This window comes from Humulus lupulus, chromosome 1 (genome assembly GCF_963169125.1).
Source record: "Humulus lupulus chromosome 1, drHumLupu1.1, whole genome shotgun sequence".
NCBI classification, from domain to species: domain Eukaryota; kingdom Viridiplantae; phylum Streptophyta; class Magnoliopsida; order Rosales; family Cannabaceae; genus Humulus; species Humulus lupulus.
In genome coordinates, this window is record NC_084793.1 from 120,096,012 (window position 1) to 120,112,260 (window position 16,249).

The following is a 16,249-nucleotide window of genomic DNA, read 5'->3' on the forward strand; positions in this document are numbered from 1 at the left end:
AAATTATTTTTAATTACATTTATTTGATAAAGCAATCTATTATTTATTAATGTAATTAGAATTTGATAAAGTCTAATGTATTTTTTTTATCAACCAAAATATCCAATACTTGTGTCCCAAATGAAAAATTTTCAAGTGCAAAATACCATAATAAAAGTTTATGCTTAGAAATAATATGTCTAATGAATGTAATAAAAGGCAAATTGTAACATTTGTCCAATACTATCTCTTTATTAATTGCAAGTATCCAATTCTCGTGTCGCTATCTTCATCACTTATAAACATAGAGAAAAAAATGCAATAAGAAAACAAAACTCATGTTATTATCATAAGCAATATGCATATCAGCTGGTTGTTATTTTCTAAAAACAAATCGGTAGCATAACATCTATTTTTCAATAAATCTTAAATTTTGAAACCTGCAATTAAATCTCAAATTTTCACAGAATAGTTCCAGAAACAATATGATACAACTCATTATAACAGGTAAGATCAATCTTTACCTCATTATAACAGGTAAGATCAATCTTTACCTCGTGATTTTTATGTTAGCAAAAACACTATTTTTCAGCAACAAAATAAAGTGGAGAACAAAGAAGAAAACATAAGCATGAGCAAAAGATTTGAGATGAAAAGGTAACTTATTAAAGATAGACACTAAAATTGCTAAGCTTCAGCACATACAAACAAGCAGAGCTACACCACTTTTCTGACTTACATAAATTATATACGATATGCTTCTTCTTGGCTTTTTCTGTTAAAGTGACATCTCTCAAAACACGTTTTTCTTTAGTTCTTTAAAATAGGTAATTATTTATTATAAAAAACAAGCTCCATAATTTTGACTTACACCCACTTTGTGATCACACTCAAGCCCATCATAAAAAATTATCTAAAACATACATACATAAAACTCATATATATATATATTGAATATGACCAAATAATCATAGTCATAATCATATATATATAAATAGTTGCCAGCTATATATATATATATAAAAGATAGAGTCAGCATGGTGCATGATCATATAGATATAGTTGTACTTTTTATGGATAATGAGGAGTTTTCATTGTGTTTCCATTTAAGATAAGTGAACAAGGAAGTTCTTCTTGGTATTCATTATGATCATTTCTACTGCTTGCATGTGATTGTAACAAAATTCATGGAAGCTACATTGTGATCTCTTATTAAAAAAATAAATAAGAAATAAATAAAAAGGTGATCATGGGGACAACCATAGTTGCACCCATTCAAGAGGAACGAAAGCATCTAAGTAAGCATTCGATACCACACAATGACTTGAAAAGAGAACACTGATTAATTCCACATTAAATTAATGATCGTTTACGAATTTAACTTCTCATGAAACATAGTAATAACAAGAAAGAAAATTAAAACTTATAAGATGTAAAACAAACCATTCTTACCTAGACCAAAGATCAAAAGTAAAAAACTTCAACTTCTGTCACACTCTACGTTAAAAAAAATTCGGGAACTAGCAATATTTCATTCAACTTGAAAATAATAAATAATTACAACAAAGCATTAACTCAATAGCATAAAATAGCGCAAAAAAGAAAAACAAAAATAGACAAGTAAATAATAGCCTTCCTATTAACGAACAAGCCCCTCCAAGAGTTCAACAAATTCAATAACAACCTCTAATCTTTTAAGAAATACATATATCTATACAACAAATCAGTAATACAAAAACATATTCTTCAGATACAAATACCCAAAATAAGACACATCTCAAATATCACAACACCATTAAACAATTGATAAACATATTTAGATACCCAATCTTACACCAATACAAAAACATTTTGAGAAACAAAATCCTTTAAAAATAACATTTCGGTATGAGAATATCAAAATACAACAAAGATAGGTTATAAGAAATGAAAAATCAAGCAATAAAACATTTAATAGAGAACTCGTGATAATTCAAACGTAAAAGCAAGAATCATTATTTCATTAATAAAGGACTCGTGATAATTTGAAAATAATAATGTGATTATTCATAAATATTTGTAACCGAATTTCAAAAATTCCCTTCTTAATAAAAATAAAACTCAAAGCAATTAGGAATCTTTGATTGCACAAGTAATTCTCTCAATGAAATCAGTTGCAAAAACAAGTTCTATGACTATGGTCAAATCCAAAATAACTAGAAAATCAAGTTAAAAGTAAGGCACAACTCACAAGGGGCTTAACAGGAAGCTTAAAGCTGAATGCTATTGAGAGGCTTCTCTTTTTTATAGCTTCAAGAAAATACAAAATTGTCAATTGATACTTCTCTTTTTCCTCTACAGTAATATAAGGTACACAACAAAGATAAAAAAGAGCTTCCTCATCTTAGATAGCATCCTCCACCTCTTTCTTTAGCGAGTTCAAAGTCTATAAGCATTGCCTGAATAACAATACCAAATATAACTATTTCAAGAATATACTTAGAATAAGAAAAATAATCAATTTCAAGGCACAAGTTTAAAGTTAACATACAGAATTCAAACAAAATAAATAAAAAAAAAACTTATAATCTTGATTTTAGTATCGAAAAAGTTATACTATTTTCAAGAAAATAAAGTATTAATTTGAAATATGCACACTTACACCTTGGCATGACCTATATGCAAATAGCCATTTGGTTCATGAGGAAAGCGAGTTAAAAATCTACCTCCTGTCACTTTCAAATATGTTTGAAGCAGCTCCTTGGTATTGCATCATATAAGAAAGGAGTCATCACTCAAATGAGCCTCCTATGCAACACAATATACAATCCATCATTCTTTGTTCTCTGTTTTTCTCAAATGCAGAACTCGTTCTCACTTTATATATATATTTATATAATTCAACAGAAATGCTCTCAATTAAAATTACAATATACCAACTAGCTATATTGTATTGATGTCTTAGCCATAATTTAGATGAATCCAAATTTCAAAGAACAGAATAAATTACCATGACTACCAAAGATTCTGCTGATATTTATTTACCTGCATATATGTATTCATCAAGACAAATTTCTCAATATACATAAGCACTTGAGAGACCATTTCAAATAATAAATTATGTCTTCAATAAGATCATGATGATTCCTTAAATATCGAAGTTCCAACATAAACCAATAAATAGAAATTGTCAACATTCTCACCCAAATTTGATTAAGATATGATTATATAAGAAAAAGAAAAGAAAAAATGATATGGCATTTTGTCCACATTGATAACTATTGATATGGGTAGAATTCCTTTAGTAATAACATCATAATAGAAAATATTAACATATTAAGATAGCAATCAAAAGAAATCATTGCCTTTTTAGTTCAACTTCTTCTTTCTTTCAATATCTTTGATCTTTCTCTGCCTCTTCTTGTTGCTTCCTCAAATGTTTCTTTATCTCTAACACAATATCTCTTTGAAACATTTTATCAAACAATATTCTTGCACCAAAAATACAACAATTTTTAAAGTATACCTTAATAAAAAAACCTCCCAACAAATACACCTACTTCCAATCCTATGAATCTAACTTACTCAAAGAAACATAATGTGACAATCAAAATAATCAATTTAACACATAAACAAATGAAGTGCAGAGCAGAGTACTAAGTACCCCAATTTTCAAGACAATAATGAGTGACCACCATTTTTGTTTATATTTTGGATAGTGAAGTAGGAATTACTGGCAGTGAAGTTGAATTTTGTGAGCAAAGTATACAAATCCAAGCTTTGTGGTGAAGTTAAAAACTATAAGGATTTAGCTACCTTCAATATTAACAAAACTCTTTGAAGCACAAAGTTTAAACTTAAAAAAAAGGCATAAAAGAGGAAAAGGAAAATGATTAATCTAAACTTTAAAGTCAAAGATCATACCTAAACCAACCAAACTTGTCTCGATCTGTTGGAGAACAAATTCGTCAAGATTCCTTGCCAGTCGATTGAAAACAAAATGGTGAAAAGCTTCATCAATCGTTGAGAATTGTCATACTATACTTAAGATATCAATTGAAAATTTCAGAAATTGATTGCCAAACTAGACAAATTAAGAGAATTGTTAGGCCTTAAGATTAGATCAGGAGAGAGATCGGGAAATTGTGAAGGCATCATGAGACCACAGAGACAAATCGTAAGAGTATTTTTCCTACTTTTGGAGTAACACTAATACTAAAATGAAATTACATATATAATTAATGGTTTGACTCTTTGACTTAATCTTTATCTATGGTCCTTATTAAAAATAAGTTAAAAACCTATTACGTTTTTTTTATATGTGTTATTAATATCTATAATTAAATATTGAAATTCTTGTAGTGTGTATTTAGGAAATGACTTGAAATCCCAAAGGATGAAATGATTTTAAACCAGATAGAAATCTTCAAAGATTGATACCAGAATCAGTTTCCATAACTGTGGAGGAAACACATTAATCTGGGCATGTATTGGACATTTCATAATTGTATGTTTCACCACAGAAACTGAAATGTAACAGCTATGAGCAGTTAAATAGGCTATTTGATTTAGCTGAGCTCTTTCCCATTTTGGAAAAGGGTTTCAAACTTGAATAACCTACTAGTATCTCATTACGAAAGCAATGGTGATATAACTATTCTAGAAGAACTAGAAATCAAGAGAGGGAAAAGTACATGAAATGAAGTATTATTTAATTCAAGAAAATATTACATAATTGATGGAATGATCTTGAAGATAGCTTCAAAACAATTCTTACAAAAAATTTTACAAAGACTTTGCTAGACAAATTTGTTCAGGATAATGTGATTGACACATTGAGAGAGATGCCTCAATTTGCTTTAGGGCAAGTGGGAGATTGTTGGGAATAGTGCCCTTAAAGCAATTGTAGTTGACAAATATTTTTTTTTTGGTGAATAAGAATCATTATATTGCTCAAAATCAAATCATGTACACTGTTGGATTTCCTCTACCCCTATATGACTTTCAATCCATATACCTAACTTATATCCATGTATCTAACTTTACAAATTATGAATCCAATCTTTATCTCTATCTTGTTTCCCCTTGTACATTAATACAGTAAGTTTCAACTTCAACTCTGTTTTGATGCTCTCTATAGTATGATTTACATGCCAAATCTTGGATGACCACAAGGCATCATTTCGGACCCTCCATAGATGGTATACTAATGCAGAGACAGCTGCAATGTAGAACCTTCTCCTGAGTTTGCTGAAATATTTCGCCTTTGAAATCCATTGCAGTAACTTGTAATAATTCTCTGTTTGTGCTCGACAGCCTAGCCATTCCTTCATCTTCACTAGACATTGCTTACTGTAAGTACATTGAAAGAAAAGATGAGAAATCTCTTCATTGTGATCCCCACACAGCAAACATAGCTTGTCCATTTCGTGCCAATACTTACTGAGATACTCTCTGGTTCTCAGTTTCTGATGCATAGCTAGCCAAAGGATGTATCTGTGCTTCGGAATACTACACCTCTCCCAGACAAATTTACTCCATTGAACCTTGGTTTGTTTTTCATATAATATTGAGTGCCCAGATTGAACACTATATTTCATTGCTATAAATGATGACCTGTCCATTTTAGCTCTAAACAACTCCTTAATTTCTACAATTTTCTTCCAATACCAGCTGCAATTCTGTTGCACTGGGTAAGTCCACCAGTCCATGCTTTTCAAATAGATACTATGAATCCACCTTACCCATAGATTATCCTTCTTAGATGCTATTGCCCATACATACTTTCCTAATGCAGCAAGATTCCATTCCAATATTCTCCTGAAGCCTAACCCTCCTGCTGATTTGGTTGTGCATACTGTGGACCAAGCAACTGCTCCTGGACTATGAGAATCTGCCACTCCCTTCCAAAGAAAGGCCCTGCAAATGGCTTCAATATCCTTCAATAACTTTTTTGGCAACACCATAATTTGAGCCCAATAAGAGTGTATTGACAGCAAAACTGAATTTATCAGAGTAGCTCTAGCACTATAAGATAGGTTCCTAGAACTCCACTATTGAATTCTAGCTACCATCTTTTCTAGTATAATCCCACATTCAGCATTTGTTATGCGCTTAGAACAGATGGGGATGCCCAGGTATGTGAATGGTAAGGAAGCTTGACTGAAACCCGAGGCCTTCCCCACTCTATCAATCTCTGAACCAGTCATACCACTGCAATATATTGCAGATTTAGCTTCATTTGGAAAGAGTCCCGAGGTCTTAGAGAAAAGTTTGAGTCCCCTAAGCATCCAGAGGATAGATACAAAGTCTCCATGACTGAATAATAAAATATCATCGGCAAAACAAAGATGGTTCAATTTCAAACTAGCGCATCTATCATGGAATTTATAGCCTGGAGAAGAACTAACTTTAAGCATAATCCTAGACAGATACTCCATACCAAGCACAAATAATAGGGGAGATAAAGGATCACCTTGCCTTAGTCCTCTTTTGGCCTCAAAAAAACCATTTACTGAGCCATTAATCATCAGTGAAAACCTGGGAGAGCGAACACAAACCATGATAAGCTGTATAAATTCCTGAGGAAATTGAAACTCAGTGAGCATTTCTTCAATAAAATCCCATTCTATAGTATCATATGCTTTCCTCAAATCCAATTTGATCATGCAACTTAGCCTACAACTTTGCCTCCCATAATATTGAACTAAGTCTTGACATATCATGATATTGTGAGCTATATATCTACCATGCACAAATATCCCTTGATTTTCTGCAATTATTTCTGGTAACACTTGCCGAAGTCTTGAGCATATCATCTTAGAGGCAACTTTATATATGACATTACAACAAGAGATGGGTCTAAAGTCACACATTGTGTCAGGGCATATATGTTTGGGAATGAGTGTAATGGCTGTGTTATTAATCTCCTTAAGAAGCTTACTCGAATGCAAGAATGACAACACAGCTGTAGTAACCTCTGGACCCACCAAAGTCCAATTATCTTGGTAAAAGTAACTGCTAAATCCATCTGGGCCTGGTGCTTTCAATCCTGGAATGCCAAACATTACAACCTTAACCTCCTGAGTTGAATAACCTCTTGTGAGATTCTGAATATGAGCTGCATTTAAAACTGGTCCAAGCTTCATAATTGACCGAGATACTGTTTTCCTGTGTACCATGGTTGTCCCCAACAAACTTTGGTAATAATCCAAGAAAGCTTTTTTTATATCAGTAGGAGAATCTACCCAAACCCCTGCCTCAGTCTTAATAGACAATATCCTATTCTGAATTCTTCTAGCCTTAAGAGAAGCATGAAAGATATGAGTATTTTCATCACCATTAACCATCCAAACCACTTTAGCTTTCTGAGCTAAGAAACTCATAAAAGCTTTATGGCAAAACAGAAATTGTTCTCTAGCTAGCTAGTTGACAAATATTTTTAATGAAATAAATAATTGAATTGAATTATTATATATATGGACTATGTCTGATATTATGTTGATAATATTAAGTAAATATCAGAAAATTCCAAAGTTTATCTATGTAGTCTTAATATCATATTGGTATGAGAAGATCGAGATTAACATAATAAAGTTGAAATATTTCGCAAATAAAATAAAGTTATGGAATCTTTAGATTAATTACTTCTAGTACGGTTCGCTAATATTATGAATACAAGTGACCTAGATCTGGGTTACTAGTGTAGTAGGACACTTTAGTGAAGGTACTTTATATATAGTGATATATAGAACTAGACCAAATGTAATTTGTTAATACTTGTTTAAACACTGTTTCATAGTATTAATCAAACACATCAAACGATGATCTTAATCCTTAGGTTACTATGAACTCCTATATATGTCATCTGATCATTTGATTCATGCACTAAGGTTTGTCAGAATGATTAGGCTAAGAACAATTGTTTTGGAGACTTAATGATATATATGGCTGGGGACATAGTTTAATAGATATGGAATCTATACCTTCTTATAGATTGAATAATGGTTCCCTATTGGGTTGGCTTTGGAACTGAAAAGGCTACGAGCGCTCACGTCGCAAACTTGTTGTGACACAACCTTCACTAGTAAAGTCAATGGTACACTAGGAACTAGATATAGTTAAAAAGGTAAAACATTGATTTTATTCCCTTTTAATTATGAACCATTAATAGTGGATTAATGTTGTATGTAATGATTATATCAATGGACACTTTACTCTTTAGTAAAGTACTCTATAAATATATGTCTATAATTATTAAGAGTGCAATCTCATATTTATAGTGGAGTGATCATGAGATTTATAAATATGATTATTAAATCAAAGAGCTTTGATTAATAATCTAATATTTATTGGAGCTTGATATTATAGGTCCATAGGTCCTAGTGTGGCTCTATCAACACTATATCAAGGTAAGAGTTGATACAAGGGTAAAACTGTAATTTGGAAATTTGAGAATAATTTTATTCTTCGGGTAAAATGTACAATTATATGATAATTGAGGTTGAATAATTAATTTAGAATCAATTATTAAATTTTCAAAAATAGGTTTATTTATTTAAATATAGAATTTTGAAATTTATATAAAATAAATAATTAATTATTTTATTTGAGTGGGAGAAAATAAAATTGGTAAGTCAAAATAGTTTTGATTTATTGAATTTCAAAAAGATAATATTGATGATCATCAATTTGAATGCTGAATTTTGAATTTAAAATTTAAATATTGAAATATGGTTGTGTTCTTTTCCTTAAAAAGATAATACCATATTTTGTGGGAAATATTGATTTTAATAAAATAAATACATAAAAGAAAATGCAATATTCCCTGAGAGGGAATACTGCTACACGCGTGACACAGTACTGTGTCACGCGTGCCATGCGTGTAAGATAGTACTGATAGTACTGTGTCATGCGTGCCATGCGTGTAAAATAGTACTGATAAAGTATTAGTAATGATTTTATTTTATTTATTTAATTAATTAATAATTTGAAAATAGATTTTTTTTCAAATTTGGTAAGTTAGATATTACCTAAATCAATTCCTATCATCATTATGATTATATTATTATATCACTATTATTATTATTATGAATAATAAGGTAATATATAATCTCTAATATATATTATTTGATAATAAGAAATAAGAGTGTCGTAATTCAGAAATTGTCAAACAAGAAATTGTCATCTTCTTATTTTATTCTAACATTTCTCAAGCCATAATCCAAGTTCTCGTGTGTTGAGATAAACTTGTGATTTCTAAATTACAAACTCTTGTTCTCTATGTGCCCACACACATCTTGAGGTGTAGAGAACACTCAGGAAGATCGTGGTTTGAGTACTCATAGCATTGGATAGAAAGATCATTATATATACGAAAAGACTCAAGGACACTGGATAGACTTCAAGAGGTAAATATTTATGTTCTTGAATATTTGTATACATGAGCATATGATATATATAAGTATGTGTATAAAAATATATATATGCTGAATGATTAATGAGAGATGGAATTTTTTTTGTTTATAAACTGGGCCCACCATGTCAATTCGCTATGCACTCTTATTGTTTTTCCAACATTTATCAGACCCAGTTACTCTCCATGGGGTGCGTCAATCTTATTTGTGAAGAAGAATGATGGTTCTCTGAGGATGTGTATCGATTTCAAAGAGCTGAATAAGCTAACCATCAAGAATATGTATCATCTGCCAAGGATAGATGACTTGTTTGATTAGTTACAAGGCAAGTATGTATTCTCAAAGATTGATCTTTGATCTGGTTATCACCAGCTGAGGTTCAAGGAGGAAGATATACCAAAGATGACCTTCCACACCAGATATGGGCATTATGAGTTCCTAGTCATGTCATTTGGTTTGACTAATGCCCCAACAACTTTTATGGATATGATGAACATGACGTTTAAGGATTATCTAGATCGGTTTGTGATAGTCTTAATTGACGATAGTCTAGTTTATTTCCAATCGGAGGAAAAGCACGAGCATCATCTCCGGTTGGTTTACAAAGACTAAGGGAGCATAGGTTGTATGCAAATGTCAAGAAATGTGAGTTCTGGTTACCACGAGTGACTTTCCTTGGTTACATTGTTAGTAGAGATGGAATCAAGGTGGACCTAGCTAAGATTGAGGTATCAAAGATTGGCCAAGGCCAAGGAATACCTCAGAGATAATAAGTTTCCTGGGATTGGCATGTTATTACAGGCACTTTGTGGAAGGGTTCTCAAGGATTTCTACCCCACTGACAGAACTGACGCACAAGAACCAAAAGGTTGTATGGTCAGATAAGTGTGAGAATAGCTTCCAAGAACTAAAGCAATGTTTGACTACCGCTCCAGTTTTGAGTCTACAAATTGATCAGGAGAAGTTTGTGGTATACTGTGATGCCTCCAGATAGGGTTTCAGCTATGTTCTTATGCAAGCAAGGAAGGTGATTGCTTATGCATCACATTATTTGAAAGAATATGAACAGAGATACCCTAGTTAGCAGTAGTGGTCTTTGCACTAAAGGTATGGAGGAATTACCTTTATGGTGAGAAGTATGAGATATACATTGACCACAAGAGTCAGAAGTATTTCTTCACACGAAAAGACTTGAATATGAAACAGAGACGTTGGTTAGAGCTAGTGAAGAATTATGATTGTGAAATCCTGTATCATCCAGGGAAAGCCAACGTGGTGGTAGATGCTTTGAGCCGGAAAGGTCTGCGACAGTTATTCAGTTTAAAGCAGATATCTAGGAAATTGGCAAAGGATATGACGAGCAGAAACAAAGTTGGTGGTTAGTTAGTTAGCCAATATAACCTTAAAATCTACTCTCTTAGATAGGATAAAAGAAAGTCACCTGAATGATCTTTAATTGATGAAGATTAGAGGGGACGTCTTAGCTAGAGTGGATAAAGACTATACAGTTTCGGAGATGGGTTTATTGAGGTACAAGGGTCAGATATGTGTTTCGATGGATACTCCTATCAGACGGGAGATTCTGGATGAATCTCATACTAGCCCTTATTTTTTGTATCAAGGCACCACGAAGATGTATCAGGATCTATAGACTTTATATTGGTGGCATGGGATGAAGAGGGATGTAACTGAATATGTGGCTAAGTTCCTGATGTGTCATTCAGTCAAGGCTGAGCATCAGAGTCCATCGTGGCTATTACAGACTTTGGATATCCCAAAATGGAAATGGGAGGACATCACTATGGATTTTTTTGGTTGGGTTGCCCAGGACAATGGGTCAACATGATTCAGTGTGGGTTATTGTGAATTGATATACCAAATCAGCTCATTTTCTACCAGTGAGGATGACTTATACAGTTGATAATAATGCATATCTCTATGTGAGAGAGATAGTGCGTCTTCATGGAGCTCCAATGTAGATTTTGTCAAATCAGGACCACACATTTACTTCCAAGTTGTAAGGAAGTTTGCAGAAAGCTATGGGTACACAGTTGAAATTTAGTATGGCTAATCATCCTTAGACAGATGGCCAGTCTGAGAGGAAGATTAAAATGCTTGACTTATATGTCAAAGGCGGCAATAGCACACTGAGCGCAGGCCGAAAGGCTTGACTTATAAGTCAAGGGCGACAATAGTGCGCTGAGCACAAGTTGACATGGTTAGGCCTATCCAGGAGTGTGGTATACGCTTGACTAACCCTATAGTCGCTTGGAAATTAAAGCGCCAGGTACATTTGGCCAGCCCTAAGGATGTTATATAGAGAATAGGGCAACAGGCCCCAGGGTGACTCTACAGTCACTTATCTAGGGCAACGGGCCCAGGTGTGACTCTATAGTCACTTATCTAGATCAAATGCATGCACGAGTAGGGTTATTACTGCTAGGTATGTTATTTATGATTATGTAATATGTTATTAACTGATTATGAGCATGTTTAAGTTTTCTTGCTGAGCCTTGGCTCACAGATGCTGTGGTGCAGGTATGGGAAAAGGGAAGCTGGACCAGCCATGAATTGGAGAGCTTTGATGGCGGCGTGTACATATGCAACTTACTCGACCACCATGTCTGTGTTGGGGTTTTATGCCCTAATTAAAACTCAAATTCTTTGTAATCTCATTTTATTATCAATAAAAGAATAGAAATCATTTTTTGACTTGGTCAATCACTTTGCTCACATGTTTTATTTTCATGATTATTTGTTTAATATAAACTTCTATTAAATCCTGAGCATATAGCTAATCTTATTTATAGTGACGTAATCACAGTGGAATATAAATATGATTATATGTTCAAAAATAAGTTAGTCCTAAGATTAGTCAGTGCACCGGATTTACACTGACTTGCCAATCTACAATATGATCTACTTACACATTACAGTGTTATGTTCTTTCCAGAACATTAGCAAAGTAGATAAGATCGGATGTATTTGTTACATCGGACAGGACCGATATTGACAGTTGATAAGATAAGTAAACATGCCGTTATTATCAATTCCAGTCATATCATATAGTTGACCATAGGTCAATTCAATCTCAATTCTGAGTGGTTAGTATTCTAACTGATTGTATTATTTGAGTTCTTTGACTTGTTCGTTACCAGCTTACCCTACGGACTAGCCCATACTTACATCTTGGGAACTCGGTAGTATAATTGAGTGGGAGTGTCAATCATAGATATGAACATCTATAGCTTCTGATGAAGAAGTGAAACGATGGTTTCCTTTTAGTTTGGTTAAAGGTGTTAAATGATAGAGATCTCATTTCAGTAATTAAACTAGTTTACTGAAATATCATTTACAAGGAACTAAGTGTTTTAAGGATAAAATACAATGAGGGGTAAAACGGTATTTTAGTCCTATCTCATTGTAGACCGTCTATAGAGGATTGAGTGAAAATTATGGTTGTAACAATGGATAATTAATAGCGTATCTATATTTGTTATAGAGCGTTCTATGAATTCAAGAGTGCAATTCCGAGTCTATAGTGGAGTCACGAGGAATTAATAAGTTAGTAAATTTATTTGTTAGATTTATGATAACTTATTGGAGCTTGATTTCATAGGCCCATGGTCCCCATTGTACCTTGGATAAAATCATCTAGATAGTCTCAATTAATTGATTTAATTATCAATTAGAATTATCAAAGTTGACCAGGTCAATTTTGGATAGTTTCACAGAGTTGTGTAATTTTGAGAAGAAAAGAGAAATTATGGCAGATTTATTAATTAAGATAAATTGGTATCTAAATTAATAAATAAATTTAAATCAAGGTTCAAATTATAAATAATTAATTTGATAAAGGATTTAAATAATTATTTAATTAATTAAATCAATAGATTATAATACAGGCCTTGATTTTAAGTCCAATGGGCTTATAATCAAATGGGAAATTTCACGGGCCTATAGCCCATGATAATTTCGACCTAGGGCTTCAAAATGGCTGTTATTTTATTGATTTTTTTAATTAAGTTAAATGACCTAATTGTGTCTATAAAAGGAGTGCTTAGAGAGAAGATTTAAGAGACGACAGATAAGTCACAAGTCAGATTTTCTGATAGTTTTATATTCTCTCTAAACACAAGTCATTTTCTAAACCTCTTTGTTATTTTCTTTTCTTCTCTCTATATCTATCTCATGTGTTGAGAATTGCCCACACTAGTCTAGGTGGTTCTAAGGATACATTGGAAGATCGTGAAGAAAGTAGAAGATTGGTTCAGTTTCTTGATAATACTCTGCGACAGAAAGGATACAAGAGTTAGAGAAACTGAAGGAAGGATTCTTAATTCCGCTGCGTATACTGTAAGTATTATATTATTTGTTTCTCATTGAATTCAATTTTAGAAACATGTTTTAGGTTATCTCGTATTAATTTGTTTAATATTAGATATACATGAAAATAAATAAAGATCCTGTATAAGTTTTTCCAACAACTGGCCTCAGAGCCTTTGGTAATCTTTATTTTCATGCATGAACATGTTTAAAATTGGATTATTTGATATGTTTGAATAATTGGATGGTTTTTCATGTTTTTATGAACATATTGATTTTATGTGAATTTTAGCAATTTTTAGGTTATTTTTTTGTGTTTTCTATGCTATCAATTTTTATATATGCTTTATTTTGTGTAAAACATGTTAAAAATTAATTAGAAAATGGTTTTGGTTGAAAAAATTGCACAAAAAATTTTTTCGAAATTTTTTGTTCTGGCTGCCATGCATGCGCGCACGCCCCTGCAGCCGCGCACACCAGCGTGCACCCCAGCCCCGCGCGCGCGCCACCAGCTGCCACAGCACTCGGGTGAACAGTACCCGATACGGGTACTGTTCATCCAGATTTTTTTTTTTTTTGAAAAATAAATAAAATTAAATTGTAGAAATTTATTATGTATAATCAAAACCTAAAATATCTTTTTTGTTTTATCATTTAAATTTTTTAAAATAAAGATATTTTGGTTAGTTGAGTTTTAAATAATTAGATATTTTCTACAAACATTCAAATTCAAATTTAAAATTAGACTAACAACTTAATTTTAAATCTTTTAATATATTAAAATATTATAATTATGATATCAGATATTTAAGATATTTTCATTTAAATTCTTGATTTTTTTTTATGAAATCTTTATTTGAAAATATAAATATCTTTTTATTCTATAGTTTTTAATATTTAAATTATTTGAAATTTAATATTGTTAGTTAGATATTTTTATGGATATTTGAATTTGTTTAACTATTTGAAAAATTTTAGGCTTGTTATAACTATTTGTATTTTATTATTTTTAAATGGTTAAAATATTAGATAATAGTTGTAACAACACAAGATATTTTAGAAAATAGGTAAGATATTGATTTTAAAATTTAAAATTAGTTAAATTTTGAAAAATATCACTTTTTTTTTCAGCCAATTAATAAAATATTTTTTTAATAAATGGGATTTAAATTAACTTTGGTTAATTTTTGATAAATCCTATTTAAATTAAATTAATATTTTTTTTTCAAATTAACCTAAAACCAAGTTGATTGTTGATAAATGAAATTTAAATTAACTATTGTTAATTGTTGATAAATTTCATTTAAATTGACTTATTTTTTGTAAAAATTTAATTAATTTGATTTTTTTTTTGATAAATTCTAGATAATTAATTGTGGTATTTTTGCAAATGAAATAAATTGTGGTATTTTTGCATAAATTCATAGAATTGCTCATATAGTAACATGATTAGGCCCATCCAATTATAACATGTCTGTTTGCACTATATGTGGTATTTTTGCAATTGGGCTTAGATGCATATAGTGGCCCATATGTTTGTTAGATATATGGTATTTTGCCAAATAAAATATTCATAAAAATGATAGGTTTTATTTGGGCCCATTATAAAATGTAAAGTTTAAATTCCTCTCTTGTGGGTGATTCCACTTGTGAAGGCCCATTTGCTTTGCATGAATATAATGAGCCTAATCAATTAATAACAATTAATAAAACGAAGGTTTAAATACCTGTCTTTTGGACCTTGTATGGAAGATAGGGGGCCTTTGTAGTGGGAACGACATACTAGACCCAGCCCTCCTCCATACAAGCCCAATTGTTAAGGCCCATTTACCTGAGTTGGACTTAATTGTATAGGTTCATCATATTAGTTAAACCTAAATATTGATTAGCAACAAATTAATTCTAAATTAATTGAATTTATTTCAATGTGACACTTTAGAATTAATAAGAAATTATAGGACTTTGGTTTTAAAAATTTTAATCTGTTTAATTTTTTTTTTGGAAAACCATAGTAATTAATTTTCTAAAAATAAATAATAAAAATACTAATTTTAATTTTATAATGAGCTTATTTTAAGAATTTTATTCGATCTCCACCGTTGGTTTAACATAGTCAATAGCTTAATGGGGCCTCGAGGCGCTTTGATTCGTCCCCCTACGGAAGGTGTTCATTAATTATTTTGACAAGGTTAGATTTCGAAAGATAGATAATTATAGGTTAAATTCTACTAGACTCACCCCTACGGTGACTACTAGGACTAAATCTATGATTATTGAAACCGTGGGTCTAGCTCATAAAATAAGAGATTTTGTTTTCTTATTTTGATCGAATAGTAGGTTGTTAATAATGGTGTCCATTATTAAATGAGTTTACAACTCTATTTAACTAGTGGTATTTTTGACTCTCGCCAACCGGGACAAGGATATCATAGATTAGTTTAAAACCTAAAGAAATAGAGATATGATTGTTTTTGGTTTTTTTTCTCATATCTTACATATTTTTGGTATATGTTGTGCTATTTCTTGAAATTTGTGTGAATAGAAGTTTT